The sequence below is a fragment of the Anser brachyrhynchus genome, assembly GCF_964034855.1.
Source record: "Anser brachyrhynchus genome assembly, chromosome: 1".
Taxonomy (NCBI): Eukaryota; Metazoa; Chordata; class Aves; order Anseriformes; family Anatidae; genus Anser; species Anser brachyrhynchus.
The window spans coordinates 46709428-46737270 of record NC_137694.1 but is presented as its reverse complement, the minus strand read 5'-3'; the positions used below and the strand labels follow the sequence as shown (position 1 = coordinate 46737270).

Genomic DNA, 27843 nt, shown 5'->3' with positions numbered 1-27843 from the left:
CGGAGCAGATTCCGGGCCGGACCTGTAGCCCGTGGAGAGGAGACCACATAGGAGCAGGTGACCTGGCAGGAGCTGCTGCCTGTGGGAGATCCAGGTGGGTTGGAGCAGTTTGCTCCTGAGGGATGGACTCCGTGGTATGCACCCATATCTGGAGCAGTTCTTGAAGAGCTGCTGCCTGTGGGAAGCCCACGTCAGATCAGTTCAGCAAGGACTGTATCCCATGGGAGGGACCCCACAGCACAGGGGACGAGAGTGACTGAGAAGGAGCGGCGGCAAAGAAGCATTATAGACTGACCACAACCCTCGTTCCCCCATTCCCCTGTGCCGCTCGGGGGGAGGAGGTAGAAGAGGGCGGATGGGGGGAAGACGCTTTTGGTTTCTTTCCTTTGTATCTCACTTCTCTAGCTTGTTAAAAATAGGTAATAAATCTTACTTTCTCCCTATGCTGAGTCTGTTTTGCCCATCGTGATAATTGTTGAGCAATCTCCTCGTCCTTATCTCAACCCTGGAGCACTTTGCATCATATTTTCTCCCCTTTCCCTTTGAGGAGGGGGAGTGAGAGAGCGGTTGTGGTGGATCTCGGCTGCCCACCCAAGTAAAACCACCACACAAATAGAGGGAAATAACCACCACCCTGTCTCAATCTGCTGGCTCTGATCTTTTAATGGAGACCAGTACTCAGTTACACTGCACTTCTACAAATATGATTTACTTTAGTAAATCTGTTGATTGTTCCTGGTTACAACCTGTCCTTTATGTGTTTAGAAATGGATGTGCTCTGCTAGTTTTCAAAGTACTGAAGTGGGGCTAACCAGCCTACAGCTCTGTAAATCCAGTAAAGTTGGGTGTAACATCAGCCTTTTCTCAGTTATCAGCAAGCCCTCAAATGCTATGATTTTTCAAAAATGACAGTGGCCTCAGAAGCATATCAGCCATTCTTTCAGCACCTGCTGAGGTGCCCCAACTAGCCCCATGGACTGCAATACATCCACCCACCTTTCCTATGTAGTCCCAAGTTGTTGTTTCCCCACAGAGTTGTTCTCATTCCCAAATTGCACTGATGTGTACAGAGATCTGAGAGCAGGTTTTCTCTGAGACAAAAAGTCATTGAGTGCTTCAGCCTTTTCCACCACTGGGTTCTCTCCCATTCAGAAATGGAAGTGCATTTTCTCTGAGCTTGCTTTTACTTCTGTCATGCTTGTAAAATCACATCTTGTTACCTTTTATGTTTCTTCTCCAGTTTTAACTCCAATTCGGCTTTGGTCTTTCTGGTTTTGTCCCTACATGTCTGAGCAATACTTTTATACTTCTCCTTTGTTGTCTGCCGTTGTTTCCACTTCTTATGCACTTGGCATTTTAGTTCATTAGGAAGCTTCTTGCTTAGCCAAGTGGGCCTCCTGCCAAAATTCCCAGTCTTCCTGAACAATGGACTGAACAAGTGGTGCATGTTGATCTCCAGGAAACTTACTTTCGGCAATAAACTTAATGAGACTAGGGGAGGGAAAGTCTGGGAAATTATTTTCCAAGGAAGGATTCTAACTTTCTTTCCCTATGGAGGACATTTCAATATTTCAAGGTTGCAGTGTTAGCCAATTAGTTGCACACAACTGGTGTGATGCTTTAAATGGAAAGGAGTTCATATTTGGTATTGTAGTGTTTTGTTTAAAGGTGGGATCTATTTTAGCAAAAGAATTCCCTCACAGTGGTCTCGTTTTATTAGCTGTGGGGGTAATTGCATAGTTCTAAGATTTTCCTCAAAGCTAATACACCCCATGCTTCAGGGTCTAAGTGCATACCTCTAAGTGCATGCCTTGCTTTGTTTTAAATGATTAATTTTGGTGATTAGATGATCACAATGGTAGGTGGGCTGGTCTTGGTTCTGGACGTACTCTATTCATTTCTTATGTTGCTGGTTGTGACTAGGAAATTAGGGTTTGTACAGAAAGTGATTAATGAAGCTGTGGTAGAAATCAATTGGGATTCTAGGTTTTCAGTCCAGATGATGAGACTTTCTTAGGTTTATTGTAAGTTATTTATAATCTCTTTTTCATGGTGACTCCTATAGCATCTCGTGGGGGTATATTGTTTTCCCAGCTGTGACAATGCTTGAGGAAAGTGTTATTGAAGGCAAAGTTTTGGGTGCTAAAGGTTAAATGCGTGAGGCAGTCTTTGTTTCAAGGTGCTCTTTCTATCCTACAAATGCTTCTGTTTTCTAGCCTAAGATCCTTCTTTGCTCTGAAAGTACCTACTGCCTTTTTTCACTGCTAAATATAAACATAGAATTCAGAGCAATTGTTCTCTACTCATATTCAGCTTTGAAGAGCATCACTTGTCTTTCAAATCTAATAAAAGATATATCTGTTTTTCTCTTCCAGCTATACCAGTTGATCTAGTAAAATGTATTACTTCTCTACAATCCTCTTCTCCCTCTAATTCAGAGAACATAATGGACTGGATTTGAATAGCTACTCAAATCTGCTTTTTCATCTGTGTCTCCTCTCATTTAGCCACTTGCAGAGCAAGAATCATAAAATCATAGAATCAGAGAGCCATTAAGGTTGAGGAATTTCTGGAGGTCATCTATTCCAATTATTTATTCTAAGCAGAGCTAACTCATTTCTGGTTGCACTTATCTATTCTGAACTTCATGAGGTTCCCCTCAGTCCATTTCTCCAGCCTGTCCATGCCTCTGAGTGGCAGCCCCACCTTCCAACCATCTTCTTTCTCCACTTTTGTTGTCATCCAAAAACTTGCACTCCATCCTTGGAGATCAAACAGCTGTCCTGGGCCTCTTTGCCCTATGGAGAAAAAAAAAAATACTAGATGTATAGGAGCAAGCTAAATTATCAACTTCAGTTGGTGGGATTCCAAGAGTAAGGAAGAGGTTTGACCAGGAAGGCTAGAGTCAAGAAAGAAAATATCAGAGGGGACTTTTGTGCAGAAGAAATCTTTTTTCTGGCTTCTAAATCTGAGAAACACAGACATCAAGCAAGAAAGCCATAATATGAAGTACTTTATTTTTCTTTTCAATTTACTTTGATCAAAATACTATTAATTATCTCCACTAATAGAAACCCTCTTTCTATAAAAAGGCGCAGTATGGAACTGACTATCAACCAAGAAGCCAAAAGGGATTCTCTTCAGAAGAATATTTTCCAATTAAGACATCCTCAGTTGAAAAGCATATTCTATAAAACATTTATTTTTTTTTTTTATAGACTGCTATACTAAGTTCTCTTACTTAGGCAGGTTGTTTCTGAAAAGTTTGCTCTGAGACCAGTTTTATTTGCCCTTGAAGTTTTCTTTCCCTTATGTTTACACATAGGTTTTACATTTTGAGTCTCAGTAGCTTGTGAAGATCTTTAAAACATATTTTAGTTTCGCAACTAAAATAATATTCATGGCATTATAAAAAAGACTTGATTTTTGCACAGTGAATTTCCTGCAAATTAAATAAAAGTATTTAAATAACTGATAAGAGTTAAAATTGAAAAAAAAAATCTCTAAAAATCAATTCTGAGCATGCTTGTATCTTTGGCTAAATCTAAGCAGAACTGAGTCAACCCCCAACCCTTTTGTGATGCCATTTGACACTTTGTCCAGGTCCAGGCTGAAGAATTGTGAAAGTAGTCCCTGAGACAATTCACAAGATAACAATGTAGGTGTCTCACTGCATGCACACATTAAAGTGTGCTTTGTCTTGACGAAGTGAGAATGGTTTTCTGTTATAAACCAAGCTACTTTTATTTACATTGTTTACCAACCTGTAAACTCTAACCCTGGCACTGGGTTTGGGGGGGTGTTACTTTATAATTCAGTGTGCCTTCTAGTTTGAATGCACCTTCGCTTTAAAGTAAACGCTGTAAGAGAATTTTAGCTCAGGCAAATAAAGTAAATAGCCAAAACAGAAACCTGTGACACGGGTCTGAGGATCATTGTAGCCCATGTTAGCATAAATATATCTCTGGTATAGCAAGAGCCTGGGTTTTCTTTCAGTCTGCATTATCAGTATGTTTTTACCTCCACTGCCTTTTTGTCCGCTTGACTTGGTGTTGTCCTTTTCTTACTACTGAACTCCTCCTCCTGACTGAGGGCTGCGTGAATCTTCCCAGTCATGAACCGAGGGAGCTGCAGCTAGAAAGGGATGTCCTCTCTCTCACTTGATGTTAAAGCACAAAGTTACTTTCCCCTCATTGCACCTATGCTGCTCAGGAGCGAAGAAGAAACCTTTCATGATGTCTTTCAAGCCTAAGCAAGCAGCGGTCTGCTGGCAAGAAATGTAAGCTCAGACTTCAATGGCTATTTCCTGCTTGGGTTGGCTGCCAATACTATAACAAAGACAAAAACTTTGAAGAGAACAGGCCAGATGGCATAGAGGCTTGCAGACCTCTGATATAATGCTGGTCATAACTGATGTACTGATGCCAAACTGTTGTGTCTTAATTGTCCTATGTGGCTACCTTGCAGAGAGCATATATGTCCAGTTCCAGACCTTGATGGGAACTAGAAATGAAAGCAATGTCTCTCCTGAACCAGAAGCCGTCTGGCTTCACTTTTCATTCTGCAATAAACGTCTCAGTGCCCATCACCCTGTCTGGAGGAGTGACTTGGTCCCATTAAAGGGTGTTCAAGCATGCAAGATACAGCTGATACCAGCTGAAAAATCCCTGAAATCAGATAGTCACTTGACTCTGTGGCTATGGTATATTCAAACCTTGCTATGAGATTTTTGGATTGTGCTGCTTCGCATGTCATCCAATCACCTTTGTCTTCCAAGCCTCAGCCTGCTCATCTGCATCAGTGCAGGGAGGTCAGGGTGGACGCTGACAACGTCATTCAGCATCTCAGCCATTCCTTCAATGTACATGAGAGCCTCACAGATGATCATGCTGCAGACCACTTGTGGACAGGACAAACGGAAGGTCCTTTCTACCTGTGATGTAAGTGCTTCTGGGACAGACATCAGACTTGTTGGCAGCGCACACGCCTTGCAGCATGGATACAAATGAGGTGCCTGGAGGCACTGCAGGGCCTGGAAGAAGAATATAAATGGTTGTCTTCGATGTGCTGCATTGGTCATCAAAAGCAATCTCAAAGGTTGCCTTTGTGATCACACATCAAAAAGCAATGTCCCAAAGAACTACGACATACCTGAGGGTGCCAAAAAGCTACCGGTAACTCCATTTTAAGTTACCTAAGTGCTGAAGCAAAGGCTTCCTAATGTATTTGAAACTATCATGTGTCAAAAGAAATAAATCTCCACTTCAGGTCCATCTGAAGTGCATCTGAAAAAATTCAGTGTTACCTCTCAGGAAGGCCCCAGTAGTTTAGCTGTGGTCTAAGCACTCCTGGCTCACTGGGACTGCAGTAAGTCCAATTCAGCTGTGTCCACCTTTGATGTAGTGGTTGGTGCTGGGCATCTCTCTGTGTGGAGCACAGGAGCCCTCTCAGGCAGGACCTCAGGCTGTGCACTGCTCCCCTGGAGAGATGCTCTTCAGAAGACATCAGGAGCAACCTCTGCTTCCATTTGGCCAAAAAACTCTCTCCAGCAGCTTCTCTTGGGGTTGTGCACATAAGACTGGTTCATCCTGTCTAGTGCTTCTTGTCTCCTCCATCCTTCTCCAGCCATCACTGCTTCTCTATTCTTTCTCTGCTTCTTGTGCAGTTTGCAGAATGGGAGGCTGCAAACTCCTCTCACAGTACAGATGAAGCAAGAGCTGATGGTATTTTCAGTGCTTTGTTCTTCAGGACAGCTAAACTATTCCTTGCAGCTGTCCTGAATCAAGGCCAGAGGACCCACTTTATACTATCGAGCAATGACAGTTCTCTCACTTTCTCACTTTTGTTTAAAATAATATATGTAAATGGATGGGGGAAAAATGTCCCTGCAGTATAAGACTGCACAGTTAAATTCCCCACAAAGGCAGAATTTAACTTTCCATATTGAGTGCACCTTGCTACATATATACTATACCTGCTTTTTCTGGTTCTCAGTAAATATATTGAGAGTAACAACTACAATACTTTATTAAAATTTCTTGTGCAGGAGTGCATCACAGCTCACCATGATATTGCTTGACTACCTGTAACTGTGGTACAGAACATATAAAAATGGTGTGGCAATCAAAAGCAATTATAAATGTGGCAGTCTCATTACCAGACTATTTAATCTTAAATTCTGATTATATGTGTGCTCCTCTTTAAGAAGTTTATGATATATTCAACCCACAGTGCGCAGATTGCTGTGCTTTTCTGGTTAAATTAAAGCAAACAAGTGGCATTCATTTCTATCTATAAATTAACATACAAGACGAATGAGAAATTCAATAACTCTGTATGTTAATCATTTTGTAGATACAACAAGCAAAAACATCTTGAAAAACCTGGCTAAAATTCTGTATGTTTTCTTCCAAAAAAAAAAAAAAAGGCAGAAAATAATTTAAATCTCTCTCTCTCAAAAAAAAAAATGGAAAAAAGAAAAAAAGTCTTGTCATTTATAGTTGTGTACTTATCCAATTTTCTCCACCTTGGCTCTGTCTTTCTTTCTTTGTCTGACATGACTAACACCTTGAACACTGATAAAACAATATCTCCTAGAAAATCCTTTTAATTGTTCCACAGGTAATGTAAACACATGCCAGATTCTGAGATCTTTTACTTGGTTTCCACTAATTTGGTTTCTTTGAAATAGGATTTAAAAAAAAAAAAAGAATATATTAATGGTAGAAATCCAAAACTGCTTCTCAAGCTTGCCTGTCATTCTGGGCAAGAGATAATTGCTTTCTACATATATTTTAAAGAGTACTACAAAGTGACAGCAACTGGAAGCATAGAAAAACTACCTTAAAATGCACAAATTAAAACAAACAAGATGCCAGAGGCACTCTTAGGGAAAGAATGAAGTAGTATCCTCCAGGCTCAGCTCTTTCAGATGATCTTAGAGAAGAATGCTAGGGGAAAATGTTGAACTGTCAAAGTAACTGATTTACAAACTCATTCCTATAAAATGACTGTCATTATTCTTGCAGGCTAAAAAACTAGAGCAAGCTCAATGGGCCACAGAACCAAAAATCCAGTACAAATGTATTTTCATAATCACAGCCAGAAAAACCCTGCAGTTTGGAATATCTACCTTAGTTCTGTGAAGTATTAGTCTACGTTTAACATAGGTATCGTGTATGTGTTTGAAAAAAAAATGGTACTTCAGAACTATACTTTTTATGTAAAGAAACTGCAGGCAGGACTTTGAGATGAGGGGAAACATTAAGATTATTTTGTGTTCTTTCACATTCATTTCATTTGCACTTTCTCTGCCATTCTCCATCTCAAGGACTTGGGCACTACAAATAAGTGTAGTCATTAAGACTATTTTGGTATGGTTTGTACAGATTTTTCCTCCCCTCTATAATCTGCATGTCTCACAGACAATGCCTGAATCCTGAGGCTTTCCTCTCAACTACATAATTTAAAGAAAGACAGGAAAAAAAAAAAAAAGTACTTCAGTATTTCTTTATAATATGTGGTTTAATCCACTGCCATCCATTGAACTGCTGAATTTGGTCTTGGGAAAAAATTATCAAATTATCAAGTGTAAAACATGTGAACCAAACAGCAAAATAAAATAAAGTAAAATAAATCAAATATTTCCCTATGGTCTTAAAAAAAAAAAAAAAGCAGAATCAAGAGCTTCTTCTCCTAAAGCTTCACCAGAGACTCCAGAGACTTTTTTCTTGGAGTCATTCCTGCAGCCTATCCCAGTTTATGGTTTCAGTTCTTTCATACAACACAGCTATTTGTGTTGCTTCTGATCCTGCTGATTTCTTATTAGTGCACCTGCAGATCTTTAAATCTGCCATCACAAAGGCCGAATGAGAAACTGATTGCTTTGCAGATTTGAAGTAGATTCTCATTTTAAGTGCCTAAAATGCAGATGGGTATCTAGCGGGATTTTCAAATACAAATCATCACCTAACTCCCATTGCTTTTATCATTTCTTTTGCATTTTCAGAAGATAGTTTTATCTGTCTGGCAGGCCTTCAAGGTCAAGCTGATGATACACAAATTAAAAACATTGGGGGAAATTAAAATCCATTTCTGCGAAGCTGATAATATTTGAACTTTGCAGCTTCTATTTATGTAGATACAAATGGAAATGCCCTACTTCTATTAAGCCATATTGTTTACCTAAGAAATATTCTGCGAATTTTGGTTTTAAAATAAATTCCATTTTTCTTGTAGTTTCTCAGAATATCCAAGTTCCTGCAGAGCTGCCATGTTGTTCATCCAAACTCAAAACCCACATAGGGTAGCAAAGGAGAGTATAAGTACACAACTAATCAGAATTGTGCTTACTAAATCAATAGAAGTCATCTGTCTACAGATGACAATGAATTGATGTAAATTAGAGGGTTGCACTTTAGCATATATCATTAGAAGCCAGGATACGAACCTACAATCTGCAAATGCATATATATGTACCTGGAACTTTGTACAACAACAAATACAACTCTATGAATAAATTTGTACAGATCAGGGTCATATAAAATGCATAGATTTTGTGAAGGAATATAATTCTAATTTGTACTGCATCTTTAGGCTACTGAAGTGGACAGAAAGTTGAATGCAATTTGGATCACCAGCACTTTCCAACAAGTAGTCTTCTCTTTGTAGTAATGTCAAGATGGTACCTGGCACACCCTGGTACTTAACTAATGAATATGAACCACCCCATTTAATTTTGTATAGAGTCCCTGAACCACTGAGTTAGGTCCTGGGCACAGTTTCAGCTGTGAGGTCCTTCCTTCAACTCTTCTCAGTGCTGCCTCCTTTTTCCTCTCCAGCCTCTCAGTGAGGAAACATGGTTGAGCTTGTCAGTAATTGAGCAGTGAATGAAGAAGATTAATAAAACCAAGCATAAAATATCAGTGCAATTGAACAGAGAGATCCGATTGCACTCCTGCCTTCAGACATACCAAGCATTCATGACCCTGCAATAATTAAGCTTGAAATTCTTTTATCTTTTTTTTTTTTTTTTCCCCTTGGGAAATGAAACTTCTGCAACTTCTACAAATACACTGCATCTGGGCCTTCAAAGATATTTCCTCCCCTGTTCCAGACAACACTGAACATGGGCCAAAATGAATGATATTTAACAGAGAGACAGTGGTCTTGAAACTTTTATCTCCAGTAAGAGGAAAGACTCCGCTTTTGCCCCTCTGGACAGGTGAGCCTGCTTTTTGCTGTGGATAAGGGCAATCCTCTGCCTGTGGCTCCTTCCCTGGCTCTCTACCAGCATCCCATCAGGACAGAGCTTACTTGGAAACCTCTCCTTTCCAGTAGGTTTGGATCACCAATAGATAAGGAGAAAGATTTTCATCAGACATACTATGGGATGTTTCCTTTCATTTGACAATTTTATATTGTGGAAATTTTGAACATGTGAAAAGATCAGCATTAGACTATTTTCTGCCAAGAGAATATAAGCAAAACAATTTAGACAGGATAGAAAATATTACTATATAAGGCGCATTTTTCTTAGGCCTCCAGAAGCATGATGTTATTTCAAACAAGGTATTGCAAAATAAGTATATGGGAGCTCATTCCTAATATTTCTTTTGCCTCTCAGCTTGACTGCTCCTTGCATCATCCTTCAGCTTCCTTGCACCGTCACAAGATGGAGTGTAGCAAATTACATCCACCAACAGACAGTCAACTCCAGATGCTAACAGCCACTAATTAGTAAGGGAGAAAGGGAGAATGCTGTTTTGCTACCTGTTGCCATAGCATTTAATAGACTCTGTTCTCCCAAACCCCACAGTTTTCCATCCCTCCTGCTCCCCAGGTGCCATTAGTGGAGAATAATGGTTCCCAAGCTGAGGTCTGGAGATCACAGATGGGCTGCAAAGCCACACTTTGAAAGGCTTCCTAATTGGTAGCTCACACGTATGTTCCTGGCTGCAGCAGAGTATTAATGCTGCCTCCCTGGCTAGGTGAAAGCAGGTGTATTCTCCAGCATGAGAAAGGCCCACAGAAGGTCCAGCTGCTGCTTATTGGTCTGGGGAACTAACAGCAGAGGAGTTCATAGATGAATTTCTTGTTGAGCAGTAGTAAATTGCTTCAATAATAAAGTTGCATCTAGAGACAGTAGTTCAAAACTTACCCAGTTCCTGTTAGAAACTTTCAATACTGTGAAACCACAACAAAATATTTATGCCATCACATACTTTTAAAACGTGCTTAGAACATTTTTGAAACGTGCCACTACTGTTTGGTTTTGAGTTTTGGTTTTTACTTTATGTCTGTGTTTGCTCAACATCCATTCATACCCAGAGAAAGTGATATTTATTTGAAAGAAGCTTATTGTTGAAAGTCAGGGTAAATCTATCAGATGTTGAGGCTTCAAGACAGAGAGAAAAGAGGTAGCTATTACTGCTGAGTCCAATGACACTGTGAAATCTTTCTTCTATAGAAGTGGTTTATGTAGAAAAGGTTTATTCATTTATGTGTTAGGAAATTCAAAGACTGGCCTGTGTTCTATATTTATTCACTAACGTTGGTCCCTGGTACTGTTTTCTATCCAGAAGAGGGAACATACCTGTTTCAAAATGCTTATCTTAATTGCATTTCCACAGTAGCAGGAATTTTGTGAGAAGTACTAGTCACAAATAAAAAACACATAAAAAGACCAGCAAATCCTTAATAACTCTTATCACCAGCAAAAAACAGACAGCAGGTAACTTTATTTTAATAAACCTATTTCATTATTCTGAAGACATGTCTATTACAAACACTATTCCTATAAGTGGAGTGCATTATATTCATCACTTTGAATGAAGTAATTCACCTCTCTAATTTCCGAATGCACCAAATATCTAACTTTTCAGACTGTATTTTTGTATTCCTGTGAACAGGTAAAATGTTGTACCATGTGAAAAGAATATTTAAAATAGAAGCTGTAGCATAGAACAGTGTCATCCCCCAAAATCCTGCACAAATTTTCCTTCTATCTTAAGTGGGTAATTACAGCAAGAAATGGCCTTCCTCCTCCAGCCTACAATGCAATCTGGATGTGTAACTGAAGCTTTTCCTGTCAGAACAGGCACAGTGGTGTTCTTGGCAGTCACATCAGAGGATGGAGGGATTTCTGTCATTTCCCCTCTACTCTGCTTTTATGTCTTGTGTTCCTACTTTGTTGCATGACAATTTAACCTAGCTCCTGTTTGTCTTACTCTAACTATTCCTTCATTTTCTTTCTTTTACCCTCCTCCTGTTCCTCTTTACCTTTAGCTCCCTGTCTTTCATCTACTCACCTTCTTGTGTTTTATCATAAACCAACGGGCCCTGGGGTGTTCAGACTCCTCTCATGCCATCTGTGGCTTCTCTGCTCTCTCGGTGCATGTCCAACGACACATTGCTCTCTCGGCCATGTGTCGTTGAAGGGACAAATGGTCACCACGGATTGCGGTGCCGAGGCATGCAAGCACAGGAATTAAAATGTTGTTACACTGCTTTGCCTTCCCCCAAACTCAGACCCAAGTGTGACCTGTGGTATTTTTTTTGTTTGTTTTGTTTGGTTTTGTTTTTGTTTTTTTGATCAGCTAGATTTACTGAAAAGATCAGCAGAATCCGAGAAAACTGCTCAGGAAGAAAGGACATTGATCTTACCTGCCTTAATGACTGAATCAACAAGGAAACACTGGAGTATCGTGAGATGCCTAGGCTATCACAACTGCAAATAAGCCCCGCTTATCAAAGCAGTGAAATCCATTAAAGAAAATTTTAGTCCATACCTTTTTGCTGTGTTGAAAATAAACATTATGGGTATGCTGATGAGCTGTGAAGAGAGAAAGAAACAGTGTCAAATTCAGATTATCTCCCCAAATTGCTGTCTGTAGGGAGGCTTTTCAGGCCGATGACAATGGCCACTCTGCACTTCCTCAGCCAGTATCCCATACGCAATTTTGGGATAGAGCATGAAAAGATACGAGGAGCGGCTGAGGTCACTGGGCCTGTTCAGCCTGGAGAAGAGGAGGCTGAGGGGGGACCTCATCACAGTCTACAACTTCCTCGCAAGAGGGAGTGGAGAGGCAGATGACCTATTCTCTGTTATCACCAGTGACAGGACCCGTGGGAACGGTGTGAAGCTGAGGCAGGGGAAGTTTAGGCTAGACATCAGGAAGAGGTTCTTCATCGAGAGGGTGGTCACACACTGGAACAGGCTCCCCAGTGAAGCAGTCACTGCACCAAGCCTGTCTGAATTTAAGAAGCGATTGGACTGTGCACTTAGTCACATGGTCTGAACTTTTGGGCAGACCTGTGCAGTGCCAGGAGTTGGACTTGATGATCCTTATGGGTCCCTTCCAACTCGGGATATTCTATGATTCTATGATTCTATGATTCTATGAAGATAGGGAAAAGATAATCTCTATCTCTTTTAAATACCAAATGTCTGCATTCCTGCTGAAGAGCACTGGTGCAAAATGCCCCATGGGCTCTGTCCTGGCTTACTTCCCCAGTCAGAAGCAATAAAATCCAGCTGGAAACATCTATCAAGTTAGAAGATGATAACTTTTTACCAAATCTCTTCATGTAGCCACCAGGAAGTTAATCTCTTGGAGACTTTCCTTTCAGTGAAGCAACTCCTGCTACTGCTACTATGGATGCTGCAGATGCTGTCAGGCAGTCATGATTCACCCGGTGTCATGGGGAGCTCTGGCATTGCCCTTCTCGTGCCAGGAGCTCCCATTGCATGCAGCAGTTTAAATGCACGGGTCAGCCTTGCATGGCAGTTATAGAGCTGCCATCCCACCCCCTGCAGCTGGCGTTAAAAAGAAGATAAACATCCAAAGTCAAGGGAAAAATAATTTCTGTAATGTTGTGAGTAGATATAATAGTTACACTGAGGAACCAAAATCAAGTCCCGTTATAACAAGAGGAGAAAACTTTTCATCATCTGCTGAGGCAAAGGAATCATTTTCTGCTGTCTCTCTTTTTATGTTTTTTCTTATCCTGAATATAAGAGCTCAATTTTCAATTAAAACATTTCACTTATTTCTGTTCACTACTTAGAAATATAAGGAATGCGTTGTATCGATTAAAAAAAAAAAAAAAACTTGACAAGCACGGGACTGTCAAAATTAGTTCATTAGGCTCCATTCAAATGATGTTTCTTGCTATGCTAAGCAACCAAAGTGGTTTAAGGCTTTTGAAATAAAATTGTTAATTGTTTGCTTTTTTTTTTTTCCTTCTGATACATTTTTCTTTGATAGTTTGGGAACACAGTGCTAATTGAAAACCTTTCAGAGGAACTCAATCCTACTCTATAGTCTGTGAAGCAGAGACAGACATTTAAACAAAGTGAAATGGAACACGTCCAGTTGGGGAAAGGCTGTTATTCATTACAGCAGGGATTTCAAGCACCACATGACCACCCATCTCCAAAATCCTCATTATCTGCCTGAAGTATCTGTCAAAGTATGTTTTCTCTATACAGGTTACTGGGAAAAGAAATCACAGGGACTAATCAGACACTGTTGTTGTTGGAAACACTTGATGGGAGAGATGGAAAGGAGAAATGATCCAAGAAAAGGGTAAAAAGAAAAAGTGAAAGGAATAAGTAGCTTGAGACTGTTGTTTAGGAGTTATAGAAAAAGGCAGAGCAGAACAGCAAAGCTGAAAGGCATAACCTGGATGGCAGGGATGGCAACAAAGTGATGCAGACAGAAAGTATAAAATGTGCGCTGTTTTGTTGGGGAAACTGAAGATGAGAGATAATGTTTGGATGAAAAGTGTGCTTCATAAAAAGCATTGTGGTTTCTTAGAATTAAAAACTGTTGACTCTTTCCAGGGGCTAAATGGTGAAGTTGTTTCCCTGAAGTGTAGGTACAACAGCTAGGTTTGGGGCACATAAGAGACTTTCAAAGGCATAAATTCAGTATGAAAACAGAAAAATACTCTTGATTTTTGAACAACTGTGCGTACCCATTGTGATGCTGTGCATCTATCTTGTATATAAAATAAGCTAACGTGCAATGGCAGAGAGTGTCTGTGCATAATGAGGGCGTGAGGAGGGCAGGATGGCTGTGCTTCCTTCTTAGCTCTGGAAGCACAAACATAAGCACTTTGTTGCATAGCATCAGAAGCACCCAACTTGACTATTCTGGCTCTAAAATCATCCTGGAATTAAAAAGAAAAAAAAAAAAGAAAAAAAGGGGGGGGCGGGGGAGAATAAACGAAAATAAAATTAAACTGTGTACAGAAGGAAATCTTTTGAAATTGTTTCAGTTTTAATTATTTCAAGTTGCTGTGCCTAACCCAAGAAAATGCAATTTAGAAACATTTTCCCCTTTAACACAGTGTTTAATGTTAATCTGCTATTCTCTTCACTATATGGTGTTAATGGATACACCATCTAGCGTGTTTTATGGTACATTTAAACCAGACATCTGGAGAAATAGCCATCAGAGTACTTATCTCTAACACCTATTGTAAAAACAGACTTAATAAAATGAGAACAAATAACAGTGCTGGCAATTACGCTTATCGTGTGTATTCTGGCAAGAAAGGTCAAAAGGTTGTTGGTCTGTATATATATGAACTGATTTTCTGTAATACAGTTTCTCACCTGATTTCCCATAGGTTTTTAGAGGCTTTTTGTCTGAGGGGGAAGGGGGAAGGAAAGTTGGGTTAGGCTACAATATGCCAGAAAATAATCGTGTAACTAACAGAAGAATCTGGTACCCCTACCAAGTAGCCATTTTATGTCAGCAAAGAGTGAAAGAACCTGTCAGGATCTCAGAATACAAAAAGTCCAACGATTTCACAGATTTTACAGGTATGTACAGATGTGGACAGGGCAGCCATGGCCTCAGCTGCTATACATTACTAGCACATCAAAAGCTATTATTTTAATATTTTTTTCTAGTTATAGATCTGTTCCAGGGAACATCATTCTATAGTTTTCACTTTTTTCTTTTTTTTTTTTTTCAGATGGATTCAGCATGGAGTTTATGTCTGTTGTATGCTGCTCCAAGCATTTGATGCACTATAAGTCCGTAAGATAGCCAGATAGGAACTGAAGTAGTAATTTCAATAGGAAGAAGTTTAAATCAGTACATGGGCAATTTTATTCTGACAGTACTTACCCAAGTTTAGACAATCCACAGTGATGAAGTCTTTCACATAAAAACAGAAAGAATGTTTGTTTGTTTGTTTTTTTCTAGGGTGCTGTAAAGAAATTAATCTGGATTAAATTCAGGAATGAATTTAATGTGGAATAGTTTTGCAAGACTATTTCCCTTATGTACACACTCCAATTCCGGAGGAAGAATGTCCTTTTTCTGATTGATATTAACCCAGCATCTGTGTGGAGAATTAATCCAGAATTGCTTTTGTAGCTAATTTCCCCTGGCAGACATACTCCAAACAGAGGAAATAATCTTTTCTTATAAATTGCAAAAAGCAGGTGTTTTTCCATATACTATATCTTAGTAAACTTAAGTCTGCCATCTAATTCAGCTTTTTTCTCTCTATAACCCATCTAGAACACAGATGCTTGTTTGCATTGATGCTCTTACTTACTTATCTCTGTTTTTACAATACCACCAAGATTACAGCACACCCTCATATTGCACATGCTAAGAGATATCTTACAGCCCCAAGAAAATATAAACTAGTTCCTCAAAATAAATATTACAGCAGAATAACCTACAGGTACACAAAGTTTAATTACAAGTTTGAAGAATTATGTAGGTGAATTCAAAACCAAAACAAAGGAAAAAGCTTTTTGCAGATGAACTTTGTCTAGCATCTGAGCTACTGTGAACTTAGTGCCGAAAATAGTCCTGAATTTCATTAATGGATTTTTGAATGTCATGGTCTATTTTAATATCCCTTTGTACAAACCAGGCAAACTCAGACAGTTATTACACAGCAGCCTTATTCAGATGGTGCTCATGTTTCTTGAAATAACTTTTTTTCCTGATTTTACAGAAAAGACGCAAAAGAACTAGATTAAATTTGGGGAGCATTCTCATTGTTGCAAGGAAACATCCTGGAGGACGAATGAGCTATTGACATTCTCTCCTGAAGCAAGAAGCTGTCCCAGGAGATCCATAAGAAACAAGAAATAACAACAAAGACTGAAAAACAAATTGATGAAACCAGAGATGGCTGCAGACCTGTAAATAGCTTTTCACACTGTTGCAGTTACTTTTTGAATTGAATAGTTTAGATTTGCAAATTGATGGAGAAATCCACTCATTTCTTGAAAAAATCTGTGAGAAGAAGAGATTTCACTTTAAATCCAACTTTAAAATAAATACCAATGCTTATATTTAGTCTGCAAAATCATACCTATTGTAATATGAAGGAGTGCTGAGGGGACAAACCATGGCGTAATTTGAACCATTGTTTTTAATACTTCAGGTGAGATTCAATGTTTCAGTGTTCACAAGTTTGTTTTCCAATATTTTGTATGGGATTAGATTGTAAATCACTCAAGCATGTTAATTAGCTTCCATCTAACCTGCTTTACATCAATTCCATGTATCAATACTCTTTGGCTTAGTTTATTAATCTTGCATCATGTCTATTTACAACAGTGAACAGTCTAATTCATTACACAGAAGATCAGCAACGTTGAAGATCATTATACGTACAGGTGTATTTAAACATACACGCCATTATGGCAAATTTGGGAAATCAAAGAGCTTGCAACTATCGAAGCCTTTAGCAGACATAAAAATGTAAATATTTCATGAAAATTATTTAAAACCTAGCGGTGATTAAATTATGTTGGGATTTGTCCTTGGTGAAACCTGCAGTCGCAAGCACCCTGCTTTAATTCATTCTTGCTCTCCTCACTGCAGGCTGCTATCAATGTGCAGGCTCAAGTCATAAGCTTCAGAATCACTACAAATATTTCCCTCCTTACAGAAGGCATCCTCATGTAAGAAATCTTCTCAACATCCCAAAATATTACAAAGAAACAATAATTATGGCTAATTACTCACTCCCAGTACACTTATTTGTGGTCTACAATTTCAAAAGAGTGAATAGAAGACAGGTGCATAAAATAGACTTAATGAGAACACCAGAAATTAGTTGCTTTAGCTGTAAATTACCACTTTTACATGCTGTATTTTATTTTTAAAAGTAAATGTGTTGCTCATAAAAGATATAAAATTAGTAGGGCTAGAAACTGAGTTCTTTTATTCCACGCCAGAAAAGGCACAACATATTGCCAGTAGTACTGAAAGCTTGCTAATGACATAATATTAATATTCACCAATACCTGGGGGGGTAAATGAATATTGCTTGGCATTAGCCGTAACAAGCACCGAGTCCCACTGTCTCTCTTGAAGAGTTTCATTCACCATCTATATTTGGTGCTTGCTATTATGGTGCAAACTACATCATTTCTACTACTGTGATCATTTTTTCCTCCCTAATTAAACAACTCTTTCCTGATTTGTCTTTCCTTTTTGTCTTATCTTCCAAGCAGGGATACCATCTTTTTTGGCTCTTTCCTTCCAAGGAAATTCTTCATTCAGGATTATGTTTCAGCCTTTCTCCTGTCTCAGAGAGGTGTACCTTCTTTCGCAGTACATAATTTCCTTTGTTATCCTGTGGCCCCAATAAACATTGGAAATTTTCAAAAAGCTCCCACTTTCAGGTTCTTCCTCTCTCACCTAGCAGGGACACAGCCTTCAGACCTCACACCTGTGCTTTCCTCTCCTCCCTGGCACTAAACATAAGACACTGATGTAAAAGTAAGCAGTTCCCCTCTGTCTCCTGCCTTTGTTGTGCCTCATTTTGCAGGGTGTCTCTGACTGTCAGCCAGATGCTAGATCAGACAACATGAGATGAGAGGCAGCAGCTGAAAGCAAAACAGCTTTAACCTGTGTTGGGAGGCTTGTCTTTTAGCTGCAGATAATTCCTCCTTGCTTTCCACATTCTCCTGTCTGAGCACTTCAGCAGCCTCAGGTCAGATCTGTAGATGCAAAAAACTAACCTTTGTCAGCAAGTGAAGGCCTGAGACAAAAGCACTCTCTTGCCTTCCAAGGACAAAAATGTATTTTGATCACTGTTAATCTGAGCCAGACTCAAAAACATTTCCCAAGAGGTGCAAGACTTCAGTTTTATCAGCCAGACTGAAATTCTCATCACTTTTTTTTCTTTTCTTTTTTTTTTCTTTTTTTCTTATATTGTTCCTGATAAGATAAATTACCTTTGCCCATCTTAGGAGGAAGGTGCTAACATCTCCTGAAATTGTCATGAAATCATTGTGCACCTAAAGACTGCCCAGTGATATCCCAAGGAGATCCCCTGCTCCAAGGCAAGGATGGAACATCCTAAGACGTAGGAACTACTGCCTGAAATTCCCTGTCTTACAGTATTTACCTAGCACTGGCCTGGGTGACCGTAGAAACACTAGGCATTTTCCCCGGGTTTATGTAGGTATATATCTTGATAAAAAAGAAGCAAGGAATTACCAGGAAAATTATGAAGATCACAGCCTGGTTTAGCTGGTCTAGCTGTGTCACACACACTCCTGGTCACTTGATATGGCCACAAGTCTTCCCCATTAATGTTGATGCTGGATGATCCCAGGAAGAACATAATGTCTGTAAAACTTAATAAAACGGGGTAAAAAAATCATTAAAGCTTCCAGTGTCTTGTGCATGTACGTGTGTGGGTATTTTTCCCTAAGACACATTCTCTCTCAGAACAGTAAGCACTTGAGATTTAGTTTTATTGTAACACTCTTTTCTATCTACACTGACGTCATACCTCTGAATTTCACTGAACCAGTCAGATTTAGGATTCAGGTTTCTCTACCCACCATACAGACCTGCCATTCAACATATCCATCCCTCAGCACAAGTAGCAATGAATTATGTCCTTTTAACTATGGGTAACCTTTGTTAAATTTTTATACTTAATTGAAATTTCCAGTCTCTTTTAAATTGTAGTCCTTCTGGATATTTAATTGGTCCTAGATTTTAAAGATCTATATTCAACTTACAGTATTTGATAGATCTCAAGAGTCTTGTTGCTGGCAGCAAGAACTGTCTCTTTGCCTGGTATATACTCAGGCTTAAATAATATCTTTCTAATTGCTTTTTTCCTTTAACTTAACTTTGAATGAGGAAAAATTCTCTATCATAATTTGGAAAATAAATTGCTATCCCAATTCCTAGTGGGCATTCTCTTGTGGCTTACAGATTAGTGGCTGACCAATGGTTTGAATGTGCTAGAAATTCTCATTGCAAGGAATGTGGAAGCCAGAAATGCATACTGTGTCCCTAATCTGGAAAAAAAGTATAATGTTTAAAGTGGTTGTATGAGTCTATCTGAAACAGATCCTGGAGGATCCTACAGGTTAGGTATGTGTGAGTAGTTTGAAGCATAGGATCCATTGTGTTCCAGAGACTTCTGAGTGTGGATATAAATACTTGGGAAGTTGTAGCAGGATCTCAGCCCAAGTGGCATCAGGTTTGAGCTGGGTATCCTTGGCTGCCCAGCAGAAGGGCAAGCCAGGTCTTAGCTTTGCTGCACACTAATGAAGTGCAGTAAGTCAAGGTCTGGTTATTTGGAACAACTTTTTCCATGGCATTGTGCTTTACTGTCTGTTCCACTTTATGTTGATAAGAACATTCATACATTTTCTATTTTTAATACAGACTTGACTCTCTTGAGGGAGAGTTCCTATAAGGAAGGGTAAAGGCTATAGGTACAATAAAAATTAACACCAAATGCTGCACTAGGCTCTCTAATCCCACCTACTAAATGTCATGAACTTATTAAATGTCACTCCAGTATTCTACAAAAAGCTCATAGACTGTAGCTTTATATGTCCCGTAGCAAGCTGTGCTGTGGGTCACAGAGGGAAGTGTCTGACATGTCCTGGGTACCCAGGACCAACAAGGGCAGGGATAGATTCAGATACAAGCACTCACGGAAGCGACCACACCATGTCCCAGGCTGCAAAGGGTGGGTCTCTTGCACCTCCAGCCCTCCCAAAATACTCCATCACCTGCTTGACCTGGCTCCTGAAGCCACCCAGAGGAGAAGGCACCTGGATGAAGGCTGTGTGCCTAGGCCCCTGCAGGCAGGTCCTGCCCCCAGCCCAGCTGGGTGAATAGAGAGCCACGCTTCCATGCAACAAGCACTCCAGACACCAGAGAAATATCTAAAGAAACCAGCTGCAGCCCAAGAGGGAGATTTACTTATTTACCTTGCAGGTGAGAATCTGAATCCATGCCTTTCATAATGATTTCTGTCTGCATGTGGAGCTGTGAGCATCAGGGTCCCAGAGGGAAGGGGAATATGAGGAGTCATGCAACCACAGGTCCAAGGCCAGCAATGAATACCCCAGCCTGACTCCTTCCCTCATCAAAAATCAGAGCCAAACATTTTAAAATTTGGGATTTTATCAGATGATCAATTTTAAACAGCAGCTTGAGCTTGAGGTAGGCATGTGCAGGAAAAAAGGGAATTAATTTCTTTCTGTCTCGTCCATGTGCCACTCAGGAGTTGTTTCAAATAGGATTATTTTCTCATTCAAGTTTCAAGGTTAAGATTTGCTCCTATTTATGACTGCAACTCTAAAATCCTTCAAACCAGTAAACTATCACAGTAATTCTAGAAACAAAGGGTGCATAATGAAAAAAAACGAACTGAGAATTGAGAATACTGTGGGCCATGAGTGGAATATATTAACATTCACCTCTAAATGTTTTCCTCGGTTGCTTATATATTAAAAATATAATAAAAAAATCCTTGAAGCATCTATGAGAATGTGTGTTGGTCTCCTTTTGAGAAACACAAATTACTCTTTTTTATTTCTTCTCTGCAAGGGCTTGCAGCAGAACAAAAGCCCAGTAAATAGTGATGAATGGCTCTTCCTTCTCACTGGGGGAGCAGCTTTGGAGAGCCCACATGCTAATCCTGCCCTTACCTGGTTGAAAGATAAATTGTGGGGTGAAATTCTCTGACTTTCAGCCCTAACAACCAACCTCCTCTGGCTGCAAGAGCCACTTCTGTGCACATCTGATTTGTTAGAGCATTTTGTTTTCCTCTTTCATTTTTGCCTTTGAAGAGGGAGCAAATTGCAACTACCCATGCCTATTATTAAGACCTGAAGAGAAAATGTTTAGATTAAAGATTGTACGAACATTCAAGCAGCAGTGTAATAAGCTCCATTTGGGAGGCAATGTAGCAAGTTCCATATTTTTTATTTGGTTCATTACTTAAAACTAAATAACAATTGCTAGTTTTATTGCTGCCATTTAACAATGCTGGGATTTTCTCTGTTGGTGTTGAAATGTAGTATGATTTCAAATTTTTTTCTCCTTGACATTTTTCTCTACTAGTTTAATATTGATCAACAGCTACATATTGTAATCCCTGCTTTTGCAAGCTGTGATAAAGCACAAAAACACAAAAATAACTCAGAAGAAACCCTAACTACACTGTTCTTTCTTGTAAAATAAGGCTTACATCTGAGACTACTGTATCCCTCAGGCTTTATTTCACTTGTTACCTTGAGTGAATCACTTAATGATGGGAGGCAAACCTTTGCTAAAAGGTAATTTGGTGATTAAATTGTTAGACCAAAATTCTAGCAAACTATACTTATCATTTGTGAACAGGGCTGTAAAAGGAAGTGGCATCTTCCAAAGCTGCTATTTTGAAATATGTTGGAAACAGATCAGAGTAAAAGACCAATTTTGTCAATCGCCCATTTGTCTTTCTATACATTTCTGTCTGACTGTTTATTTCTCAGAGGCTCATATCTGTCGAACTTAGTCCTCAGAAAGAAAATAACGTTTGTTCACTTAGAAATGCTTTTTTGCATCAAATACTTGCCATAATCTCAAACATTTAAACAGAGATGATGACAGAGATGCAAACTTGGGCTTGGTTTATTAAATGGAGTGCCATGAAGTGTTGACTGCAGAGGTCTCAGAGAGTAACTGCGAGCACAAACTGTCCCCGGTCACCTGAAGCATATTGCCTGAAAAAAAAGTGCTATTCCTGGCAGATGTATAGACGGAAAAGTGAAATTTCAACACAAGGGGTACTGGGAGAGTAGAAAATATTTCTGGATCTCCTTATTGCCTTCTTGTTGGCTGGGCCCATAGGCAAGATACTGGATGTGCCCCGTAAATGTGGACGTTTGGGTGCATCACCTGGCAGGAGAGCCAGGAGGAGGGAAGGTGCCAGGAGGTGTGGACAGGGTGCCCAGCAGTAGCAGGTGGCACCAGCTGTACTGCAAAGCTGCAGTGCTCAGAGGGAGAGAAGAGCTTTGTTCCTCCTAGAGGCAGGGAGAACAGCAAGCTGGTGGCAGGCTGTCACACCGGGAGGGGGGCTGTTGACGTAAATTACTTACTAGGAAGGAGATGGCTCTTTTGGGGTAGTTTGTTCAGAAGTCGGAATTCCTGAAATTTTGCAACTTTGGGCAAATATTTCAGAAGGCTTACAGAGCCCCTTTTGCCTTTTCAATCTCCTTACTGAAATTTCAGTGCCAGTAATACCAGAGGTCTTGTGAAAGAGACAAGTCTGGTTTTTGAAAACTTTTGCTCAAATATAGCACTACCAAAATTTCTCAGAACACGTTCCCTTCCTGAAATCATTTCAGAGCACCCTAGAAAACACATTTTAATAGGGTGCAAGAGGCTATAGTTTGGGAACTATTAGAGTAAGTGATTTAGTTTTAGGCAGAGGGAATGAATGAGCAATGGCTATAACAGAATTTGTCATTCTAGTTAAAAGCAAGGCAGGCCAAGAGAGAGACCTAGTATTGCTCTGCCCTAGGAACAGCAAAGCCATTCCTCGCAGGACTTCTTTGGACTGTACCTCACTTTGGGAATGTAAAACGCCTCAGCACAGTCCTGGAACAGAACAATTCTTGCTGCAAGGACCTATCAGCATGCTTGGCAAAGGAGAACTTGTCATGTGGGATAGTCTATAAACACCAAGAAGAACAAGCTGGGAGTACAACCAAAAGCACAAACCCATTCTTGCAAAGTACAGATGGGGTCTCTAGAAATATCAAACCAGAAGGATTGAATAAGCAAGCTACTCCTCTCTCTCACCCTCTCACCTTCTATGTGTTTCTGTTTTTAACAATCCTGAGCTGTAGAAATGCCAGTTTTTTTAATCTATAATACCATCTGTGTAGCTTTTCTCAGTGGTATCCTTTCACTTGCATCCTATGTCATTGGTGTGTCTGTCTCTCTTGATGTTGATAATGTTGGCAGCTTCCCTTGAAGTTTCCTATGAGCATACTTTGAATGACAAAGAGGTGTGGGGGGAAGGACAGGCAATGCAAAACAAGTACAAAAATGATTTTTATAGCCTTATGCATACAGAATAGATTTATTTTTGTCTTGGTCCAATTTTCTTCAGCAGCAAAATTTTAAAATCACTGAAAATTTGGCAAAAATAGGCTACCTCACCCTGGTCACTTCTCCTCTGCCCTGCATCAGATTCTTCAAGGAGGACCTTGAAGCACAGTCTAAGTCTGGCTATTGTGATACCATTGTCAGTTGCGCTGACAAATTAGTCTCTGCGATACTTTCGCAGCCATTGCAAGAAGAGGACCCTTTGGCTGACCACCTGAGGCAGGGGATGCCCTTAAAATCAATTTTGAAAATAAACAAACAAACAAATAAATAAATAAACTGCTTAACTGTCATGCTGTTCTGTAATCCCAGTATTTACTGTCATGTGATCCTAATATTTAAGTAATACTTCCTGAGCTGCCCCTCTGTGTGACCAGTTTTTCTTGCATAGACCAACTGCCCCAAAGCCACTTAACTGTAATCCAAAGTCAAAAGGACTAAAATCACTTTATTTCCTCCATCCTGCCAAGAATCCACACTTCCACTTTTCCTTTAAGATCACTCATTTTGCTGCTTATGTTTCTCCAGTGCAGAAAATGTGCCAGTTGTATAAGGAGTGGCTAATTCCCCAGTTAACCTCTCTTGCTCTTTCTGCCACAGCAGAGGAATAGACCTCAAGATCAGGAGGCCAGGGAATAGGATGGCAAAGCAGCTATCAGCTTTAAAAATGTATTCTGCTCTGTTCTGTTCTATTCTATGCCATGGCATGCCATTTCCATGCCATCCACCCTGTATCTTCACCCCAGTAACTCAACTTTCTGATCAATCTCCCTTTAGCCCTTGGCAAAGTGAACAAGCCAGACAACTGCAGCTGGGCCTGCAACTGTATCAGAGCTTGGCACAGACAGGGATAGCAAATGTGCCCAGAAGAATAGCTGAGCATCACTAGCACTGATAATCCCTATTTCAAAGGATAATAGAGGACAAGACCCATCACTGTCTCTCCTCCCAGTGCACAGAGGTCTGTGCACCCCTGGAGCAGGACCAGGCTGCCAGAGTTACCAGCCTGCAGGTAGCACATGTCCTGCCCAGTGCCAAGCCTCCACTTATCCTCCTGTCCCTGCAGCACCAGCGGCTAGGACAGATGTTCACTGCTGGACCTGGATGTTGCTCCAAGCCCCTCTCCTTGGTGCTCCTGGAACATGTGGAGGGTCTCTTACTGTGTCTCTGCCTGCATTTGGCCTGCCAAGAAATAAACACTTCTTCAAGAAAATAATAAACTAGCTGTAATCTGCATCTCCAGCTGGCTACGTGCAGATGAAAACAGAAGCAGACGAGAAAAAAATCTGGCCAGTGTTTTCTGTCTTTGGTATCTCTCACTGTCATGTGACATTTATGCTGGATGAAAGGAGCCTGGGGCTGAATGAATATAGACTCTCTGCTTCTCTATGTCCCTCTCCTTCTTTTTTCCTCAAGATTTGTAATAAATTTAGGAAACATTTTCTACTTCACTAGCTATGAAATAAGACCATTCTTGTGGGCATGTCCTTTGTCCTACCTCAAGGTCTTCAAACCCAGCGACCCGTGGAAGCCAGGCTTGGCTGTCAACAGGAGGGACTCACAGAAAGTTTCCGAGTCCCCATGTTGCGATGGCAAAAATACAGGACGTCACTTGAGAAGTGACTGAGGCATTCTTATCTGCCCCCCCTGCACAGCTGCTGGTGGTGAAGAACATGAAGGAAAGAAGCATCTCTGTAGGGTGCATACAATTCACAGAGAAAGACACTTTGATTGTCCCCCACATCCGCAAATTCAGGAAGCTTACAAACTCTTCTCCAATACACAACAATAGCACAATTGAAGGTTATTCAAAGCTGCTTCAGAGTCCTAAAGAATACCACTGAGATGGGTCTCCTGATGGACAATTGCACATTAGCCTACACCGCAGCAGGTGTGGCACACATCTTACTCACGCATTGCCAAAAAATCTACAAAAAGAGATCAGCAAAAGTGTTCTGGCAAATGAACAACTGTACTCTGTGTTTTTTTCTCTCAGAAATTTCTATACAACTAGTAAATTTCAAAAGGTCTAAACATAGGCAACTATTCCTGTTCCTGTATGTAAAACATTCTTGTATGTCCCAAAATGAGAAAAAAAAAATTGAAAAATAAAGGCAATTCAAATAATGCAGCAGTGATCCTGAGTTGTTCTCTGAGGCAATGGATGCCACCTTTCCGTGTCCTAATGTCCTAAAATGCAGTGCTCTTCTTTACTCTTAGCCAGAACAATCCATACACTTAACAACTAGTTTCCTAAGAAATCTTATCCAAACAGGATAGTTTAAAGTTGCAATTATTGCACACAGGGGCTGGCACTCTGTCTCCACAGTAGTCCACAGGAGGAACAAACCTTCTTTTTCTAGACCATTTAACAAAACAGAGGCCCTGCGACCTTGCTATCCTGGCATATCTGGAGTCCTTGCAACACACCACTGTAATGGCCTTTCTCTGTGCTTCCCATTCACCCCTATAGTTTAGGTTTTTGAAGTGAAAGATCCAGGTCTCCTTACAGACATCAGAAAGTACAGAATTTCAACCCTTAAGCTGATGTCATAATTGTCTTCAAACACCTCTCTGATCTTTACTGACAATATCATTGTTACAGATCTGCAGTTGTGTAGTTTGCAGTCATGTATTTAATTGGAACTTGCTGACTTAAATCCAGCTTCTATCTACATGGCTGTCATTGTACTTCCACAATTAATTGTGAACACAGACACTGTTGCTCAGCAGTTAACAAAACTGATTGCACCAGCACAAATTCATTTAAAAATTCATTAAAAATCAGGATCATTAATGTGTTACATACTTTTGTGCATCCTAGAAATCTTCTGCTGGCACAATGTTGTACTGGGAAAAAGAAAAAGAAAAAAAAAAAGCCCCATGCAGCAAATTCTCTAACCTTTTCTAACCTTGCTGCCTGCAAAATCATGTTCCTAGCTCCAATGTGATATCCACCAACAAGCAAAGCAGGTGAGTCAGCTCATATTTGTTGGTGCAGAAGGTAGGGAGATGGAGCATTTTTCTGTAAAAGATATTTTCAGTTGATTCTTGACAATGATTTTAGCAACGTTCTTATGGCAATAATTCATCTAGTCAAAAAACTGAAAAATACAAGCCCAGAAAAGCAAAATCTCCAGCCTGCCCATCTACAGATAAGTGGCAAAACTTGTCCTGGTTTCAGTGGTGCAAACTCACCCTAATATTACTGATTTTGGGATACAGGCTCTCCTCCACTGAGAGAGTTAAAAACTCAGAGCACTTTATTCCCCAAAACAGCATTTTATCTGCTAAATTGAAAATCCTCCCTGTTGAAAACATTTCTCCAGATTAATTTGATGTTGCACATTACTCCCACAATGCTGATATTCCCTTCTTTGGTTGTGTAGGACCGAGGCAGATAGACAGTGATATCCAAGGAAGTAAGCTAGGTCTGTGGTTTTCTAAAAGCAATGATGTACCCCTTGATTTAACAGAGCTAGGTAGAACAGCATAGGGAAGACTTTGCAGCAGAAATGATAATCCAAGAAACAGACAGGGCATTACATGTTTTAACAGAGAGTAAATACCCCGTTCTTCAGGCAAGTAACCAGAAAAGATGGGCAGCAGCTCCCCCCGACCCCTTGCTCCTGCGTGGGCTCCTCTCCACCAGCTGCAGCTCCAGCCCAGGGCCTGCTCCTGCTGGGGGTCTCCATGGGCTGCAGCCTCCTCCAGGCCACATCCACCAGCTGAAACTGGCCCTTACCTAACATGGGGCAGCTTCTGAGCTATTCTCACAGAGGCCACCCCTACAGCCCCACACTACAAAAACCTTGTCATGTAGACCCAATACAAGCACCATGCCTCCACATCCAGCTTAGCTGCTTCATCGGTAGGGAATAGCTACCTGCCACATCCATTGTACTTTGGTCATCTTGGGAGCACCACCAGCTGCTTCGCTTAATGAAAGCTGATTCCGCAAGCTCCAGTGGGCTCATGTAGGTGAGGTGGTGGCACACCATGCAAACTCAAGGTTGATAATGAAGGAGTAATGAGGACCTTAGTGCACTTTATGTCTGTAGAGGCCTAGGAGGTCAGTACCTATGGCAGGAGTGCTGTTCAAATGCTTATCAGTCAATAGATTGTGTGAAGGGCAAAACTGTTATCATTCTGCAAAAATAATGCTCCTAAAAGACACAGATCATACTCATAATTTGCTAATATAGATACAGCTCATTTAATATTTGAGATTTCAAAACAGAATTCAGTGATGTTATCCTCTTGATGTCTAAATGTTACTGTAACTTGTGTCCGTTCATCTGTAGGAGGTAAAAGCATACGGGCACTTACTAGTGAGAGACACTTCGATTCAAAAGCATCTCAACAGTTCTCTGCATTTAAATCTCAAGGCTACAATCCACACTAAGGTTTTAAAATACTGAACAACTTTATT

General features: G+C 40.2%; 2 long non-coding RNA genes across 2 annotated transcripts; one reads left to right on the top strand and one right to left on the bottom strand.

The window, feature by feature from the left end:
- Positions 1–88: 88 nt before the first annotated feature.
- Positions 89–22765, bottom strand: LOC308191640. The gene is made up of 3 exons (XR_013948179.1): positions 20240–22765; positions 4021–11833; positions 89–2798 (listed from the first exon to the last, which is right to left on the bottom strand). It is a non-coding gene; the product is annotated as an uncharacterized lncRNA (long non-coding RNA).
- LOC308191631 lies at positions 18642–25520 on the top strand. Its single transcript, XR_013948175.1, has 2 exons — positions 18642–20246; positions 24189–25520. It is a non-coding gene; the product is annotated as an uncharacterized lncRNA (long non-coding RNA).
- Positions 25521–27843: the final 2323 nt, after the last annotated feature.